We start from the raw sequence: 6,684 nt of genomic DNA, 5'->3' as shown, positions 1-6,684 counted from the left end.
AAATCTGATTTTTGGCATATTGAGAATTGTATCCAGACTGATTTTTAATAGTCTGGACAGCTAATAACCAAATGAAATCCAAACCACATTTAGAGGTGATTTGAAATGTGATTCCAATTAGATTTTTACAGATACATCTCAGTTTGGATGCCCTGGCTGTTCAAATTGTATTTCAAAGTGTATTTTGCATCACTTGCAGTGCAAAAAACAATGGCATCAAATCCGGATTTATGGAAGTGAAGGTCTACCATCAGGTCCAATGTTTTACTACATATTTCTATAACCTTGGAATGACCCAACCAGTTTGCATTGTAGTACCTGTAGGGACAAATTAATAAGCATTAGGATATGATCAACCTCAGATTTTAAGTGGTTATATTACTCTTTTCTCATGGATACTAAGTTTGAACATTTAAATAGGTATGCTCATGCTACATGACATTTGTGGCTCTGTGTCTCACAGTATTTATTTTGTTTGTTTCAGTTTCTATTACGGGACGGCAGGGGGGCGGACCCAAGTGCAGAGGGGAAAACCCATGAGTAAATGAATTTACTGGGGTGATGAAGTGTGAATTTGGTGACTGTGCACATTGGAATTCAGGTGACCTAGAGCCAGGCGCGAACCGCCAATATACTGATTTGCAGTCCGAGGAGTTACCGCTGGTCCACCAGGAAGCACAGGCAAAAATGGGAAAAAAAAACTCAACGAATGGGGAAATAAACAAGGCGGGAAAAAGGCAAACAAAGGGGAACGCAGCGTGCTTAAACAAAGGCTGAACTAGAAAAGTGAAATAAAGGATAATCAGAAAACAAAAAATACTTTCTCTGTGATTATGAGACGAATGCAGACTTTATGTTTCACCTGTTTGCTCTTTGTGGAGTAAATACCTTTTGTTTGGCTTGGAACCGTTTTCTTGTTCAAGGCTTCTTTTGGTTTTTAAGTGGTTTTGGGACAATTGCTCTCTTTTGCTTATTTTTCCAGCCCTCTTTCCTTTCCCTTCCTTTTCTTTTTCCTTCCCTTTCCTTTCTTTTCCTTTCCTTTTCTTTTTGTTTAAATACCCACCTGGGCTAAGTACTGTACCAGTCACCTCTCTACAAAGGTGTGACAAAGGGCTGCTGTTTGCCACAGCCTTAAGTAGAGGAGTCCACAGTTGTGCCAGGTTGGGCCTAATTAGCCTGAGAGAATTGGAGTTCCCTGAACTTTTGGCACCTCACCACCGTCACTCTCTGCTGGCGGCCGGTGGCACATCCCTCCCCCTCCTAGGGACAGCCCCAGAAGTCCCCAGGCCAGCAGCACGTGCCTACCAGAACTCCCTAATAAGGTGCAAGATATGGCATGCCGGAACCCAAGACTGTTCCTCAGGCCCATAGCCCTCCCAGAGGTGGACCCGCATGAAAGGCAGAAGGCGTAGCTGGTAGATGACTGGATTAATATGCTGGTTGACCTTATAGGGCCATTTTCTTAGACCCTATGTGGAGTGGGAGATCCTTGGCTGAGAGACAGACCCGCTGGCCCAGCCGGAAGGTGAGTGCCAGGCACCCCTTATGGTCTGCCACCTGCTTCCTGGCCACGGTGGTGGCCAGGAGGGAAGCACTGGCCTTCTGCCATGCCCTCCGGCAACGCTGCACAAATTGCTCTGCAGCAGGGTCCCCAACCTCACACTTCTCTTCAGCGAACATGGGTGGAAGAAACCCAAATTGGCATTCAAAGGGTGACATGCCCAGAGATGAAACCTGGAGAGTGTTATGAGCATATTCTTCCCAGGATAAAGGTCAAGCACTGCAGAGTCCGGGCAAGATCTTGATTGACCCTCTCAGTCTGGCCATTGGATTGTGAGTGGAAGCCAGAGGAAAGACTCACAAAGACTCCCATGAGCTGACATGCCCCCATAGCAGCACCTCTTGCCACACAGCTGCAGGCATGTACAGCTTTCCAGGGGGACTGCCTCCGGCATGGGGCTCCTGCCGTAGGGCCTCCCTGATGGTGGTCTTCAGCTCCCAAGCTGAGTGGGGCCAGGATCCGAGGAGTGGGAATGATGGGTTCCGGGGAGGGGTCAGGCCCCAGAGGTGCCCACTGTCTGAACAGGGCATCTGGCTTGGTGTTCTTAGAGTCTGGCCTATAAGACAGCAGGAAATCAAAGTGGCTAAAGAACAGCTCCCATCAGGCTTGGCGAGAGTCAAGCCTCTTTGCCTGTTGGATATAGGCCAGGTTTGTGTGGTCGGTCCAGACCACAAAGGGATGTTTAGACAAGCCTCAAGCCAGTGCCTCCATTCCTCCAGGGTGAGCTTTATGGCCAGAAGCTCCCTGTCTCCAACATCGTAGTTGCATTCAGCTGGGGTAAGACGATGGGAGAAGAACGCACATGAGTGGAGCTTCTTGACTGGACCTAGGCGTTGGGAGAGTACCGCTCCCATGCCAACTTCCAAAGAATCTACCTCAACGACAAATGGTCCCTTCAGGTCAGGCAGCTGGAGGACCAGGGGGGATGTTAACCGCACCTTGATCTCCTCAAAAGCCTTTTGATAACCCAACCAAAGGGCCCTGGGGTCTTCGGGTGAGGGCGGTGAGGGGAGCCACCACAGAACTGAAGTTCTGCACAAAGTGTTGGAAGAAGTTGAAAAACCCCAGGAAACATTGGCCCAATGTGGGGCCAATGATGGGGCCAGTCCACCACGGCTCTGATCTTGGCCGGGACCATGTGAAAGATGCCCTTGGACACCACAAAAAGGATGTAGAGACATGGAACACCGATTTCTCCACCTTAACATAAAGGCGGTTCTCCAGCAATAGCTGCAGGATCTGCCTGACATGCCTGATGTGTTCCTCGAGGGACTGGCTGTAAATGAGTATGTCATTGAGGTAGACATATGCATAATGACCCAGGGCCTCTCTAAGGACTTCATTAATGAACTGCTGGAGGACTGCTGGGGCATTCATTAGCCCAAGTGCATTACCTGGTACTCACAATGCCCATTGGGGGTGATGAACACTGTCTTCCATTCATTTCACTGCCTAATGCGGATGAGGTTGTAGGCACTGCACAATTTCAGTGAATATTGCAGCTTGCAGCAGTACCTCAAATGCTGTTGACATGAGGGGCAGGGGGTGGCTGTCTTTTATGGTGATGGCGTTGAGACCATGGTAATCTACGCAGGGGCAGAGGCCTCCATCCTTCTTTCTGACAAAGAAGAAGCCTGCTCCTGCGGGAGAGGAGGATGGGCGTATGAAATCCAACTCCAAAGCTTCTCAGATGTATTCATCCACAGCAGCACGTTCAGGGGCAAGAGCGCAAGCAACAAACCATGGGGTGGTGTGGCACCTGGGAGCAGATTGATGGTGCAGTCGAATTCCTTGTGGGGTGGCAGGACCTGGGCTTTTTCTTTACTGAAGACCTCCTGGAGGTCCCAGTAGTCTCTAGAGACCCCTGAAGGTCTGGCATGGTGGAACACTTGAGGGAGGGTGCCCTTTGAAGGGGGGTAGGATGGTCCATGCAATGACCATTACACCGGGGCTCCTATGCATATACAGACTTTGTGGACCAGTCGATGCAAGGGTTGTGCTGTCTCAACCAAGGGAACCCCAACACCAGTTGTAAGTGGGTGGCTTGGGTGAGGTACAGCACAGTGCTCTCACTGTGAGGGCCCACTCACAAAGTGAATGGCCCAGTACAATGAGTGATGGACCCAGAAACCAGAGACTGGCCATTGGAGGCCATAAGTGGTAGGGGAAACTCCAGGGGCTCAATGGGTAGGCCCAGGTCAGCAGCCAACGTGGCATCAAGAAAGCTTTCTGCCACCCCTGAGTCAACAAAGGCTTGCAAGGTGGTGTGTTGATAGGGCCCCCATGAAAATTTTGCTTTCAAGTAGAGCCCTGAAGTGGGGGAGGAGGAACACAGGCCCCTCACCGGTCCTCCTGATGGGAGCAGGCCTGTGCATTTCCTGATGGGTGACTGGTATTGCCAGGGTGGCTAACATCAAATGATTGAGGCCCAGGACCATGATCAGGCAGGCCAGCACTACCCAGTTGCATGGGCTCAGGCAGGTCCCCACTAGTTGGTGGCCCGACTGGAGAGGGGCACCAGGGGGGACAGGAGGCAGGAGCGTGTGAACCACCTCTCTGGTCTAAGTCTCTCTGACGCATGCAGGTGTCAAGGCAGATGCATACATCATAGAGACCCTCTAACATGGAGGGCAGCTCCTGGGTGGCTAGTTCATCTTTGAGTGTCCTGTTAAGCCCCTGATGGAAGACAGCAATAAGCACCTCCTGCCACTCTCAGTGGCCAGGGTACGAAATTCGACGGCATAATCCACCACTGAGCGGGCTCCTTGGGAGAGGGCCAAGGCGCAGTCTCCCTACCCCCGACAGGGTTATGGAAGGTTGCCTGCATGGCTTGGACAAAACTCTCACTTGTGGCACAGTCAGGAGAGTTCTGTTCTCACAGCGTGCTGGCCCAAGCCAAAGCCCTACCGTTCAATAGGGAGATCATATAAGCCACTTTGGATCTCTCTGTGGGGAACTGGGAGACTTGCTGCTCAAACACCAGAGAGCACTGCAGCAGGAACCCTCTACAGGTCTCTGGGTCCCCAGCATACCTTTCTGGAATGGCCACCAGAGCGTCCCCCCAGATGGGGCTCTGATCAGCAAGGGGGGCGGGGGGTTGAATGGGAGCTGAAGCAGGAACAGGAGCAGTGGCAGCACTAGCAGGCTGAACTCTCTCAGTCTGTGCCCTGACCAGAAGGGTAGCTGCTGCATCTTGTCTTGTAACAGCTGCTCATTCTGGCCAATAACGACACCCTGACTTTGCAGGGCAGTTTTGATGGGTTCCAACTCTGCTGGGTCCATGGTGGTCACACCTTTCTGTAATGGGATGGCAGGGAGGGGAAAACCCATGAGAAAGTGTCTTAAATTAATTTATTGAGGCAACAGAGTGTGAATTTGGTGACTGTGCACGTCGGAGTTGAGGTGACCCAGAGCCAGGCTCAAACTATGGAGCAGTTTCTTGCTCAGGCTTCTTTTGGTTTTTAAGTAGTTTTGAGGCAATTTCTCTTTTGTTTTTTCCAGCCCTCTTTCCTTTTTTTTCCTTTCTTTTCCTTTCCTTTCCTTTCCTTTTTGTTTAAATACCCACCTGGGCCATACCGGTCACCCCTCTACAAAGGTATGACAAAGGGCTGCTGTTTGCCTCAACCTTAAGTGAGGAATCCATAGGTGTGCCAGGTTGGGCCTAATTAGCCCGAGGGCTTCTGGGAATTGGAGTTCCCTGAACTTATGGCACCTTGCCGCCATTGCCCTCTGCTGGTGGCTGATGGCACAGGGTGGGCCCTTACAAGTTTCAATCTGTTTAAAAATAAGTTGTACACTGGACTGTTTACAATAAACAATCATTCAGTTACTTGGAAATTGTAAGCTGGAGGCACATTGATACATTTTTATAGATCTCTTCTGTATTGCAAGCATCAATTGACTTAATTTTCAATTTTTCTGCCAGTTGCCTAACCAGTCACAATGAGTCAAAATAACTAACAGAGTAATTACGTTTTTACATTTTAGAATGGAAAGGCTGTCCAAAATTTTACACGTCATACTGTTTTTTTTCTCTAAGTGTGTATATTATTTTTAATAGTTTGCTACACAGTTTGTGTTTGTTCCTCTTTATTTCATATTTCAACAAATGGATTATGGAATTGAACAAGTCACTTGATAGGGAAACAGACAGGAGATGGGACAGGTGCTGGACAAGTAACTGGATACAGGCCTGAATGGGTCATTTTAACAGGGAAAGAGATGCTGTGACAGAACCTGGCACAAAGAAGAAACTGAACAGCATAAAGAGGATATTTGACAAGGACAAAAAGGCCATGTGACTGGGAAAAAGACAATGAGAAGACCTTTTCAGAAAAACGGAAACATCACCACAATCGACCATTTGCCGATCGACAGCTGGAGAGAGGAGAAACAGAGAGGCCGGATTAATGTCCTTACCCTGAAGGATATCAGACTGCAAGCGAGACGAAACTGCCACAGCAGCAGGGGGAATGAAGGGCCAGCCCAAGGCCTGCGCAGGCACAGCGGTAGAGAGACTGAAGGAAGGCTGGGAGGAGACAGCAGAGGCACGAGGGTGCAGGGCAGCTGGAGCCACAGAGGGAGCAGAAGCCAGGACGCCCACAGCAGAGGTGGAGGGGCCGGGTAGATCCGAAGTCGAAAGCAGACCACTCCCGGAGGCGGGGCTGACATGCCGCTCGACGGCCACCAACCGAGACTCAAGGCCGCGAACAGAGTCTGCGAGATCCTGAATCACACGAACCAGGTGGAGATCCGGGGCAGATGGAGCCAGAGGGACTGGAGGCGGGGAGCGAGGAGAGCAGGGGGGCGGAGGAGCAGGAGAGCCGCAGATCCTCTTCGCCCGGCGAGGAGAGGAAGACTTGGCCGAACGCTTTCTTCTGGCTTTCGCGGGGTGAGCAGGTGCCACGGAAACAACGGGGGCGACACCATCAAACGGAATGGGAGGGCAGCCCAAAGTAGAAGCAGCCAGCAGGAGGAGATCATCCCTCGACAAACTGCTCGCGACAGGAATGTTGTGATCACCCAGCAGCTCTAATATCTTTTCCGACGGCCAAGGAGACCAGGGAGATTCCCGGGCGTGAATGTGAGCACTCCTGCGCGTAGACGCCGGCGGAGACAGGGCA

This window comes from Colossoma macropomum, unplaced genomic scaffold (genome assembly GCF_904425465.1).
Source record: "Colossoma macropomum unplaced genomic scaffold, Colossoma_macropomum, whole genome shotgun sequence".
Lineage (NCBI taxonomy): Eukaryota > Metazoa > Chordata > Actinopteri > Characiformes > Serrasalmidae > Colossoma > Colossoma macropomum.
This window is presented reverse-complemented; position numbering follows the sequence as displayed.